This window comes from Hippoglossus stenolepis, chromosome 2 (assembly GCF_022539355.2).
Source record: "Hippoglossus stenolepis isolate QCI-W04-F060 chromosome 2, HSTE1.2, whole genome shotgun sequence".
Lineage (NCBI taxonomy): Eukaryota > Metazoa > Chordata > Actinopteri > Pleuronectiformes > Pleuronectidae > Hippoglossus > Hippoglossus stenolepis.
The window spans coordinates 5,967,827-5,979,766 of record NC_061484.1 but is presented as its reverse complement, the minus strand read 5'-3'; positions in this window follow the sequence as shown (position 1 = coordinate 5,979,766).

The following is an 11,940-nucleotide window of genomic DNA, read 5'->3' as shown; positions in this document are numbered from 1 at the left end:
GATGGAAAATTTTGCCTTGACTCGCACTGCATCAGCACCCCTCCTGTTTCTTGCCTTTGTGGATGACTAATTATGGAAAGGGTGTAATTCAGATTTTTATAAGTGTATTTTAAGACATTACCTACACAGCCATTAGGCCGATCAGATTGTGTTTTCATTCAGCTGTATTTCATAAAGTTGTCGTCAACAAGGGAACTGTTTTTTGGAGTAAATGTTCTATCACATTTCATAATAAACAAGCAACACAAGATACAAGATTTGAAATTGTTTCAGACACACTGAGAAAGATTATGTTTTGTAGCCGGGCCCACAAAAGAATACAAAGCTTGGTTGTTTTCCTTATCAGTGCCTGCTCTCACAGTAACAATCATGCAGACAACATTAACACCACTTGTATTCGAACAGCGCAGATACAATGTGGAATAATCAGTGTTTCTAAAATTACGACATTGTTTTTATCGTATCATGGCACAACCCGGTTGAAAACTAAGTACACTGTCTTCACTTTCATCTGATGTGGAAACAGTTAGGCTGTTTAATCAGTTTATGGCGGAGGAGAGGAAATTAACAGTAGGTGTAGGGACATTGCTCGGAGGAACATTTATTTTCAGAGCCTTGATTTTTATCCTAAAAAAAAAAAAGCGTCTCGATTGAAAGGGGAAAAAATGAGCACAGAGGGGTATGATAAAAGAGAAAGCAAAACATATTTGGAGCCGGCTCATATCAAATAGAATGTCCAAGCAAATCGAAGCAATTGCAGAGGACGGTGGTTGTTGTATGTTGGGTGATGATGCCACATGTTTCTGTCACACAGCGTCCTTAGTTACCATCTTGAGCTGAGGCAAGCACTTGAAGTGTGTGTCTGTGTGTGTGTGCGTGGACAGGCTGCATGTCTGTCATCATAAGCCTCACAGCACACAAGCATGCCCTAGTTGACATGTAAATAGTATGTGCACATGTGTGTGAGTGGATGGTGAAATCCCCCTCGCCAAAATAACACCAAAGGCGGCCACTCTTTCGGAAGGTTGCATCAGTGTTGCGCCGCAACATCGAGCCCTCTGTGCTCCCTGGGAAAACAATAGCTTATCTACCCCACCCCATCAGACAACATCAGCATTCAAGCCCTCTTTAGCACCCAGACAGCGATGAGCTACTTAGCAGGCGCAAGCCCATAGGATTAACTGCTGATCTACTCATTCACTTTAAGCACTGCAAACAGCCGACTTGACGATAGCGGAGGTTTTAAAAAGTTGGAGGTGAGGCACTTATCTCCAGATGAGCCACTTGATGTCTCATCTTTCACTTTGTAAACTTTCACTGCAGCAAAGGTGATAAAAAACGCAGGCACAATGGCTGCGGGACGACTCTGGTGGCCTCTCTGTGGGAAGAAAGAGATAATGCTCCGAGTGCATCCAAAGCAATGGTATGCAAATGAATTCAGCCCCTTTTTTTTGTCTTGCAGAGGCCCTTAAGGCGCAAAGTCTGGTTGCCGTATGGGGCGGTGCTGTCAGGACATTGAGGTGCACCGGAGCGTGTCGGCGATGGGAATAGCAGGAGGAGGATTTTATTTTGATGTATTTTGGGTTAAATGAGAGGAAATTATTCAGAGGTGTATGAACCTATGAGCATCAATGGAGGGTATTGAGTTTTATTGCGCGGTTTACTATTATTGTTTGAGATTCATTGAGCTCAGGGCACAAGCTGTGGCTTTGATTTACTACCGTACTGACTAGATTGACTATTCTCTGTTGTATGAATTCAATAGATTCTTATTTGGATGGTTGCTTCTCAAAAAAAAAAAAAGAGATATAGCCAACTTGATTTGTGTGGTGCTGAAGGAAAAAGACCCGCCCTTCATCAACGGTGCTCATTACACATTTCTAAAGCTCCACATTCACGTAGAGAAACTTTTTCATCTCCGGCTGATGTGTTTCCTTTCTCCTCCTCTCTTTCTTGTCAACACCTGATGGAGTTCGAGATATATCGGAACAAACCGGCGCCGCATCACGCTCCAGCTGGTACCAATATCAGGCTGCCCCGAGGAATACTGCGTTATTGGGAAACAATGACAAAGTCTGCAGCGATACATTGTGTGTGTGTGTGTGTGTGTACGTTTGTCTGTGTGATACATTCCATTCAGGAAGTCCCATGACCCTTTCCCTCCAACAAAAAAACTCTTGTGAAAAGTATTTCCCCTCTCTCTCACACAGCCACCCACTCAACCACACACAGACACACACACACACAGAAACACCAAATCATCACCAGCCTCAATTCTGCAATATGTCCCGTGGAGAAATAAACACATGGCTCCCAGTTTTTCTGCCTCTGCCAAAAAGATGCATGGCCGCTATATTTAGCAACTGGCCATGTTCTCAAAGCCGTGGATTTATTTTTCCTTCTTTTTCGAGGGAAATGAAAGAATAGTAACTGTAGAAGACAATCACTTCCTACCAAGAAGTACAGGCAGAACCCCCCCCCCGCACACTCATTTTTCTTGTTTTATTGAATAATTTTTTGCCCTCAAGAAATAACTGGGATACGGTGAAGGGGAGGGAGAATAAAGCACGGCGTAATGGGAGCATTTTACAATACCAAATGTTAATTCAGCAAGCTTAGTCTGAAAGTTCCACCCCGCCTGAGTGTGTGTGTGTTTTTTATAGGAGATATTAGGCTCAAAGTTTCATGTGGCATGAATATATTTAACAGTAAAGGCTGTAGATTTACGCTATGTGACATGTAGCCAATTAATCTGAGATATTTAGAAGAAAATGCTCCCAGTGAAGGTGGTGCTAATTAGCGCCAACGCTACCCAAACAGCTCTCTCTGCGAGTTCAGCAACCCCTCTCGTATTCCTTTTGTTGAGCGGTTCACTGCATTAATCGAACCACTCTTGCAGAGATGTGTTTGCGGGGAAGGAACACTTCCCTCTGTGGAACAAATTAGCTCCATTAGCCGTATGATAAAAGGGAGACTCTCCGTTTCCACGTGTGAAGTCTTGCAGCTAAATACGGCTCCTTGTGATGCCTGACAGAGTTCGGAGGATTCCTGTTGACCACTCTGCCTGCTGATTTATTTTGCAATACTTAAAGGTTTCTTTAATTTGTTTTTTCCCCCCCCCCGTTTTTCTTGTTCATCTATGTGGGATTTTCAATTAGCGTCTATTTAAAGATCTACAGGAAGTAGCGTACCCTGGAGTTCACCCCCACGCCGAGGTCTCATGGGACTTAGAGTTCATGAGAACCAGAAGGAGTTTTCCGACTCTCGTACATTTTTCCTCGTCTTCACATCCGCCGCTGCTCCCGTTCTCTCGGCTAATCATTTCCACCCCCCATGCCCCCACACACCAACACTGCACTACAACCACCGCTTCCTACGATCTTCCTCTTTTTTTTCATTCTCATCCTCCATCGCACTTCCACCACCCCACTCCCATCACCCACTTCCAAGGCTCCCTCTGAACATCCCGGCTCCGCTCCTCACAGACTTAACGACCTTTACGCTGCTCTATTTCAGCCCCCCCATCCTCCTTTCGCTCTCCTGCTTCTATTCTCCTGAATCAGCTTAATTGCTACCCTTCCCTCCATCTGCATGTTTGCAGCTTTATCTCTCCGTCTTCATCATGTTGCTGAGAGGCTGCTCAGTTATTATCACTCTCCGCCTGAATCAGCTATACCACACTTAAATGCATTTTGAGCTGGCACACACACCAGCACGCACACACACCGGCACACACACACACGCATTATTTGGCACATGTGTGACCCCTTGATCCCCCCCCAAAAAACCTCTGACCCTCTCTTCCTGCTCGCCTGGGCCCCATTAAAATAGGCACTGATTGGAAAGCTAACAGGAGCCAAGATTACCCTGAAGTGAACGGGTCCTGCTTCTCTTTCCTCTTCCTCTTCTCCTTTGTCTCGTCTCGGCTCTCTCCCACTGAGTCAAATGAAATAACTGGGACAATCAAGACGGCTGATTGGAGTGAAGGATATTGGAAATGTGTCTGCGGTTTCACAAATTGCTGACCTAATACAAGGGAGTGGATCCGCTCTTGTTTTGTAGGTCAGTGCTGCGGCAGAAGTCGATAAGAGTGTGTGCGCTTCAGATTAGCTATGCATTACATTATGCTTGACCTTAAAACAAAGCGAGTGCACATTCTGAGCCGTTTGAGCTTGAAGAACACTGATTCAAGTTTTTCCTCATATTGGTTAGTTGCAGATTTTTTTGTTCGGGCACAGTTTCGCTGGGAACACAGTTAAGCTTCTATGTTTTTTATGTTATTCTTCCAGCATTCCTCACACCCTTTCTCACCAAGTGCTCTGCCAGCACAGCTGCTACCCAGTTGTTCACTGCTGCTCTAACTGGCAAACACGTGTTCATTCATGTATAACCCCTACCAGCCAGGGGAGTCTCGGTGGGCGAGCATATGTGTGTTTGTGTAGTGTTTAGAACTCCAGAGTGTGTTTTACTTAACTTGCACGCGCGTGCATGCACACAAAACACAGATGCCCTGTTCTTACTCTGGTTTCCCTATGCAAGCTAAAACACGCGGTAACACTGGACCTTACCCAGACACAAAGCTCTGTGCAGAAAGGCCCGACAGCTGCACTCAATTACATTAACTACCACAGGCCAAAAACACACACACTCTCCAGCCACTGGCTCCAGCCATAATCAACGACTTATTCAATAAGCTCAGAAAAATGCAGCTCTGTGCTTCTCTGTTGCACTCCGCCTCCCTCCCTCACTACATATAATAAACCATCACACACACTCACATGCTTCACTGAGGGCATTTGTTTCTCGCTTCCTGTTAGGGTCAACGCTGAGGTCTTATCGGAGATAGCCGTTTACCTGCAGCCGTAAAGTGTTGCATGTGGGAGATGAAGGGGGGGTTAGTGGGAAATCTGCACAAGCATGTATAAACATTCTCATGGAAAGCTTCTCTGAAGGAATGTCACACATTTCTTGCACACACACACACACCCACACGCACACACCCACACGCACGCGCGCACACACACACACGCGCGCACACACCCACACACACCCACACACACACCCACACACACACATGTTAGGGGGAGTTAACATGTAATCCACTGGGAGGTGAGAAACCGAGAGAACGGAGGGAGGGAGCGGGGGAGAGCTGAAGTTCTTATTCATCACAGCTCTCAGGATAAGAAGAAGTGCTGATCTTGGATGTTTTACCAAGTTCCCCCCCTGAAGGTACACACTGGGTTTACGAGATATGTTTTTGTTAATCATGATGTATTAAGTTAGAAACGCTGAAGGCAGATGTCAAAACTTGATAAAATTCCTCAAGGTTGCAAAAAAAGTCTGCATTGTTTCTTGGAAAGAGGAGGTTTTCTTGACTGCAACACATGGTTGATGAATAATGATGCAGACTCTGTGGAACTGGTCTGAAGATATATGGTTGTATGATGATTATTTGGTGCAGTGGAGCACTTCACTTCATTTCTTTGCAGCCATCGGGTAAAACAATGTATGTTTACGATCTTTTTTTAAAATTACATTTTCTATATCACATTCAGGTATCCTCTTTAGTTGCTTTTTATGCTCACAAAGCTGAATGAAGGTTAGATCCTCACACTTCTTCATGTTGTCCTCAACGCCTTCGCTCATTCCGCCTTTCCTTCACCCTTTGACTCTTTTCTATGTTTTCCCTTTTCCCTGTTTTATCCTCACAGGCTAAGATCTAACCTCGCTGTATTCAATCAAGCATACACCACCAAGGAGACAACAAACGGGAGGTAGCCATGCTTGAGCTTGACACTGTCATTGTGAAAATATCTTCGGATCATACTTTTTTTAACCGTTACCTAAAAAAATAAGTCCTATAATTTTCTTCTGCAGTGCCAACATGCATTGCTTGACAGTGGTTGTGAGTTTTACAATGGGAGCTGACAGGCTGTCCCCTAACTGGGGAAGCCACTGTTGCTACCACTTTAATAGCACTGCATAAGCTATGTGTTGACTCCATATGTCATTCATTACCCGACTCTATTTCGTGACTTGTTTCATGAGATCATTTCTAGAGAGTCAAGGACTTTGTTAGTTAGCTAAATCCCGGTCTTTCATGGGACAAACACAACATTGAGTGGTAATACGAGGGCTCATGGACACTTGGATGACAACATAGGAGCAGTATGGAGGCATGTTTTGTTATTTTATTTTGTTTTTTATGTTGGTCACCATTTGCTTCAATTGTATTTGATTTGGCTGCAACACTGTTTACCCCTGAAACTCCAAACGTGTTTGTTGACTCGAACGCTTCACCCGCCCCTCCATTGGCATAGTGGCGAGGAGATCATTTTTGGGTGAACTATCCCTTTAAGTGAAGCCAAAGCATTTTGATCACCCCCTGGTTGCTGACTGCAGTATATGTCATAAACCCTGCCTCCACCATGTTATTGGATGTGACAGGGGCCAAACTAAACAGATACTGCGGCTCCATACCCCCATGCTACGGCACAGACTCTGTCTCCAAATGCACGATAGCAACGGTCATATCAGGGATATTTTTCCTTCATTTCTGGATACAGTTTATGTATTTGCTACACAAATAGACTTGAATGACCTTCACTAACATTAAATTTGTGGAGAACTCAAACTCTCACTGACTCACATTGGAGCCAGTCTCTAACCACCTTCCCCTTTGTTACCATTCCAAATGCACATGTGGTGTGCCGCTTCCTGCCCATTATGCCGATGCCAAATTTTACCCACCCTCACCCTCACCAGCAGCATCACATCTGTATACAAATATTTACACTGGTGGGAGTAGTGATGATTATTTTTGCTGAGAATTACAACGGATAAAGTCTGTACCAACATCCACCCCATAATATTTTTTTCCACCCTTAAAGCAAATCGGTTTAATTATAATTTCGCAGCATCTTAGTCGTTCAGTAAACATTTGGGAGGAAATTGAGCTGTTTTCAGGAAAAAAACAAAATCAAGGACGACTTATGCACAGTTCTGCAGCACACTGATGGGAGTATGGAGTTTTCATTACAGCAATAAGCTTTAATTCAGTGTTTACATGAAAATACCTGCAGCGGTCCTCTGAACTCCAAACAATAGACAGCATCTTGAACATGATGAGTGTGTCTGTTGTTACCTTCTCTCTCTCTCTCTCTCTCTCTCTCTCTCTCTCTCTGCTATAAATAAAGTTCATTTCCCAGAACAACTTGTCAGAACATTTTACTGCTGTTGGTTCCCTGTGAGAGCAGTGTCAGTGTGCTCGGTGCAACAGCCACATGTTTATTATGAAAGCAAACCTCTATGTTTGCTTAGAGAGACAGAGGAGGGACGAGAGAGAGAGACACTGTTAATGATGTGGAAGACGATAAATAAGTGCTGGCTATGGCTCCTTCGCTGACACTTTAACTGGAGACATCAATTATTCATCCGAGTAAAGAGGGGTCAGGGCGTATGGGTGTGTGTGTGTGTAGTATGGGAAAATGGGAATGCGACTCATCAGCATAGTGATAAGTGTGTCCCCCCCTCTCTTGTGACACTCTATTGTCGTCGAAGCCTCTCTCGCCCGGCCGCATGGCTCCATGACAAAGCCACGACTTCACCGTCGCTCACATCTCCATTAGATATTCTTCTGACTTTTCAAAGTTTCACTTCTCCCATGTTCCAGGAGAACTTCTCAGGGAATTCTTTAATGTAAAGGAGAAATGGAAATACGCTCTGACTGCTCGAGATAAGACTTTTTAATTTGCTACTGTAAATTGAAGCTATTTGTCTTCAAACCCCAACTTCTATTTCAACTGGCCCATATCTCAGACAGAAATATATTGTTCGAATTAGCACAGATGGGGGGAGCGTGCAGTGGCGTTATATTCCACTGTTTTTTTTTCTTTTTCACTTCACAAGGCATGAAAGTGAATCTAGCAGAAGCCATGGTGGTTTGAAGTCACAGAGAAAGGTTACAGGATGCAGGAAAATATTTCTCCCCCCCATCAATGTGTTTTGAATGTTTTTTTGGTCTTCTCTGTCTGGATATCTGCATAGAAACAGTTCCCCCTCTTGTCTTCCTTTCTGATTTTCCCAAACACTTCTCCTCTGCTTTTCCCCTCAGCTCTCCTTCATCACTTCTTTCTTTCTCGCTAATTTCACCTCATTACATTTCTCTCTGTCCTCCATCCTGCTCCCATTATCCCTCCCACACATTCCCACAACTGCAGCACAACCCATAAGTGCTGGTCACAGTCACCCAGACCACAAACTGTTGATTCCCGAAATATTTTTGTCCAGCGGCCAGACCCTTTCCTCACCAGTGACCATACATAGAATACCATCATCCACAAGCTTCTATTTTATGCAGCTCATGTAACTGGACTACAGTTGCTCTTTGACTCTCAAATGGTGGGAAAGTACCTTTGATAGAAATCGAATGGCAGACCTACATGTTCATACACAGTGGTCTTATTGAGCAAAGAACGCCACTTAGTATCGGGGGCATCATAATTGACTCCATATGGCTGCCACACACAGTCCTACGGACACACACACACACTCATATATCCTCACAGGGAATCAAAAACAAACACAACCTTAACAAACGCCTCTATACATCCCCTTCTTTTTCTCACATCCGTTTCCCTTAAATAAAGGACAAGAGTGCGGCCTCCCGGAGAGAATTAGGTGAAAGTGTTTAAACAAGGTGGATTTACGGCGCCGCGCAGGCTGCTGTGTCATTCCATCGAGGGGGGAGTCGTTTGACTGTAACGCGGCTGCATGAATGTCCCATTGATCAGGGCACTGCTGCTCATTTCTCACTCGGACAAGACGGAGTGACAGAGTGAAGGCAGGCAGCGGGTACCAACGGCCAAATAAATGTCAAACTGAGGGAGTGTTAATCGTTTACGAGTGTGTGATTGTGTTTGTGTAGCCAAATAAAGATCCGTGTTCAGGTTGTTAATTGATTTTCGTAGAGTTTTATAGTCGATTGATGATCAGGTTAACTTAGCAAGGTGAACCACATATATATTTTTTGTTCATTTTTTCTTTTTCCATACATGCTGTTTCCATCGTCTAACTGAGACGACTGATGCCTTCAGTCACACAATCCATACATCTGCATATTTCTATAGAGGGTCAACGCAGGCTGGAGCTTATCCCAGCATGCATTGGGCCTGAGGCAGCAACATTTGCATTTGCACATATAAGCAATTTACAGTCTGCCGAAGAGAGGAACTGAAACTTTGCCCACAAAAAGAGCCCATATACAAACTTCTTGTTGAAAGCTGACAGGGCCGACTATCGGAACACACTTATTACAGATCCATGTTGTTCGTGCCCTCACTGGCAGCCTGTCTGAGCTCTTGTCCTCACGATCCACAGACTGACAGAGAGGAATTATTTTATATAATGTGAGAGGCTATAGTGATCAGTATGTCCAATGATCCACTGAGCATTAAACCCACTTGGAATTTTATCAAACCTTAAAGAATTATGTTAACCAGGTAGTGAAGTGGTGCCTTTAATAATTATTCAGATGTATATACTGTATTTTTGACAATGGCAGCACGGTGATGTGCTGGATAGCACTGTCAGCTATCTCATGGTACAGGGACTGTTCAGAGACTCACTAACAAATACTGTATTTTGATTTCAGTAGCATAATACTGTAATTGCCAATTCCAATTCCACCAGTTTTGCAGTGCCCTTAACTGCATAGTGACACTCCAGAAAGGAGCCACAGGAATAGGGGTCGGACTCTTTACTTAGGAAATGGAACACACCACTCATTCATTTTGTCACTAAGCATTGTGGGATTTTTTTCTACCAATGCCTTTGGAGTCTGAAAACACTCAGATCGGGGGCCCATTTGGAGGGGCTAGATTACCCCTCAATCCCTGGCAGGACCTGACACGTGGCCAAGTGGTTGGGCCAAGGAGGGGAACTGGGTCTCAGTGGTGCGTGTTCTGGAATAAACATCAATCAGTAAATCCAAAATATGAAAGACAAAAAAAAAAAGAACTGAAAACAATAAATTCCTGGAGGTTTTAATACCGCTGTGCAAGTGTGTTGCCAAGAGTCCAGCCTGACCGCCTCAACAAGGCTCCGCTCAGTGAACATACCCAGGAAACCAGGCCAATCTACAAGCTTGTGTTTATTTGCTCTTGCAGATGGGTCTGCCCCCCCCTCCCATTCAGCACAATCCGACAAGTTGCTTGCCAAGGAAATTCAAAATGATTCAGAAGGTTATTCTTGAGCAAACAGAAAAACCGATGCTGTCATTTTTTCAGGGGGAGACACAGTCCCTGAATGTGCCTGTGAATGCCACCATGTGATATGTAGGAAAGAGGGAGTTTGGAAGTGTGCTATTGTCCCGCTGTCCCTCTGCTCTGCTGATATTTAGTTTTCATTCAAACTCAGGTACATGTATATGCTTCCATCCAAGCCTGCCCGGCTCCCATCTAACACACTGATAAATCTGGGCCGGTTACGGCAGCCTTCGTACTGTATATTCCTGCTATTCACGTGATAAAATTGCCAGAGAAGTCCTGCGTTTGCTCTCAAATTTTGAAAAATAACCTTAATTCATATAAAATCCCTGCCACCCTTTTCAGCTATGTAAGAAAAGAAAAGAAGTGCAACGACAAGAAATTGATTGGGAAAATGGTGGGGAAGACGCTGAACAGAGCTGGGACGTCTGAAGAAAAGGAGGAGAGGAGAGCTTGGGGATAGATGAAAGGAATCATTTTTCAGAAGCTCTATAACACACCAGATGATGAACCCTGAATGCACTTGCTCCAGTTGACATCAGCTCTCCGCTCATTGTCTGGCCCCTACACCGCTCAGTCCGAACGTTCACACAAAGCTCATCTCCACCCATCGCTGACAAGCCATTCAGTTGGGAAAACGCTGCATTGATGGGCTCTGACTAGCAGCATTTTGTAGCCTGTCCGTTTTTCAATAGGGCCTCGCTCTCCCAGACTCATGGCAAGACTTTGTAATGGAAATCTGTGACGGGCAAAACAGCACAAAAACACCGTTCCCTGCCTTCATCTGTCACAATGATTTTATGGTCTGGGAGAAGATAGGGAACGAGTGTGTGCATGTGTGTGTGTGAGTGCGTGTGTGTGTGTGTGTGTGTTTGGGGCTAGCCGAGTGAATGTGTGTGTTAGATATTTTATGACCGGGGCTATTCCACGGGCCCATGGGTTAGAGTTCCGTTTGACTGAGCAGCCCATGAATTGTTCCTGCAGCAGACTGGTTAGCAGAGCCCTGGCCATCGGGAGCCAAGGCTATTCAACCCCCGGGTGTGCCCGGTTTGCATGTGTGTGTGTGTTTGAGGTCTGAGTGTGTAAAAAATGAAACACATTTAAGCAGTGCACAGATACGGCAATTGGGAGTTACGGCCATTGATTTGAATGGGAGTAGTTGCATTTGTGCCTCCCTCCAGAAGCTTAAAGGATTAATAAAGCAGCAAGGACTTGTCCAGTGTCGTTTCTCACATGCCTCTGAGATGAACAGGGGGGGAGGGAGGGAGCAACACACAGTGAGATGGAGGGCGGAGGAGAGGAAACTGTTATGAGAAAAGCCTGTGGAAGAGGGGAGGAAAGAAAACGGGGAGCAGAACAGGCTTTAGAGGCTTTAGCAGAATTAGGATATAATTAAGAGATGAAAAGTTTGATCTCAAGCTCTCAGTTAAAATAGATATTTGCATGGAAATCAAGAGCAGACAATCTTGGCATTTAAATTAAACTTACATATTACATGTACGCGCACTAGCTGATGTAATTGCTCTTGAAATTGGACAAGAAAGAAAAACTATTTCTCCAAATATAAAGTTTTGTAATGAAAACTCCAGAGATTCAGCGCATGTGGCAAATGTAATTCCCCCTGATTCGCCTCATGCATATGTGCACCTCAGAGGCAATTAAAGTACGAGAGACT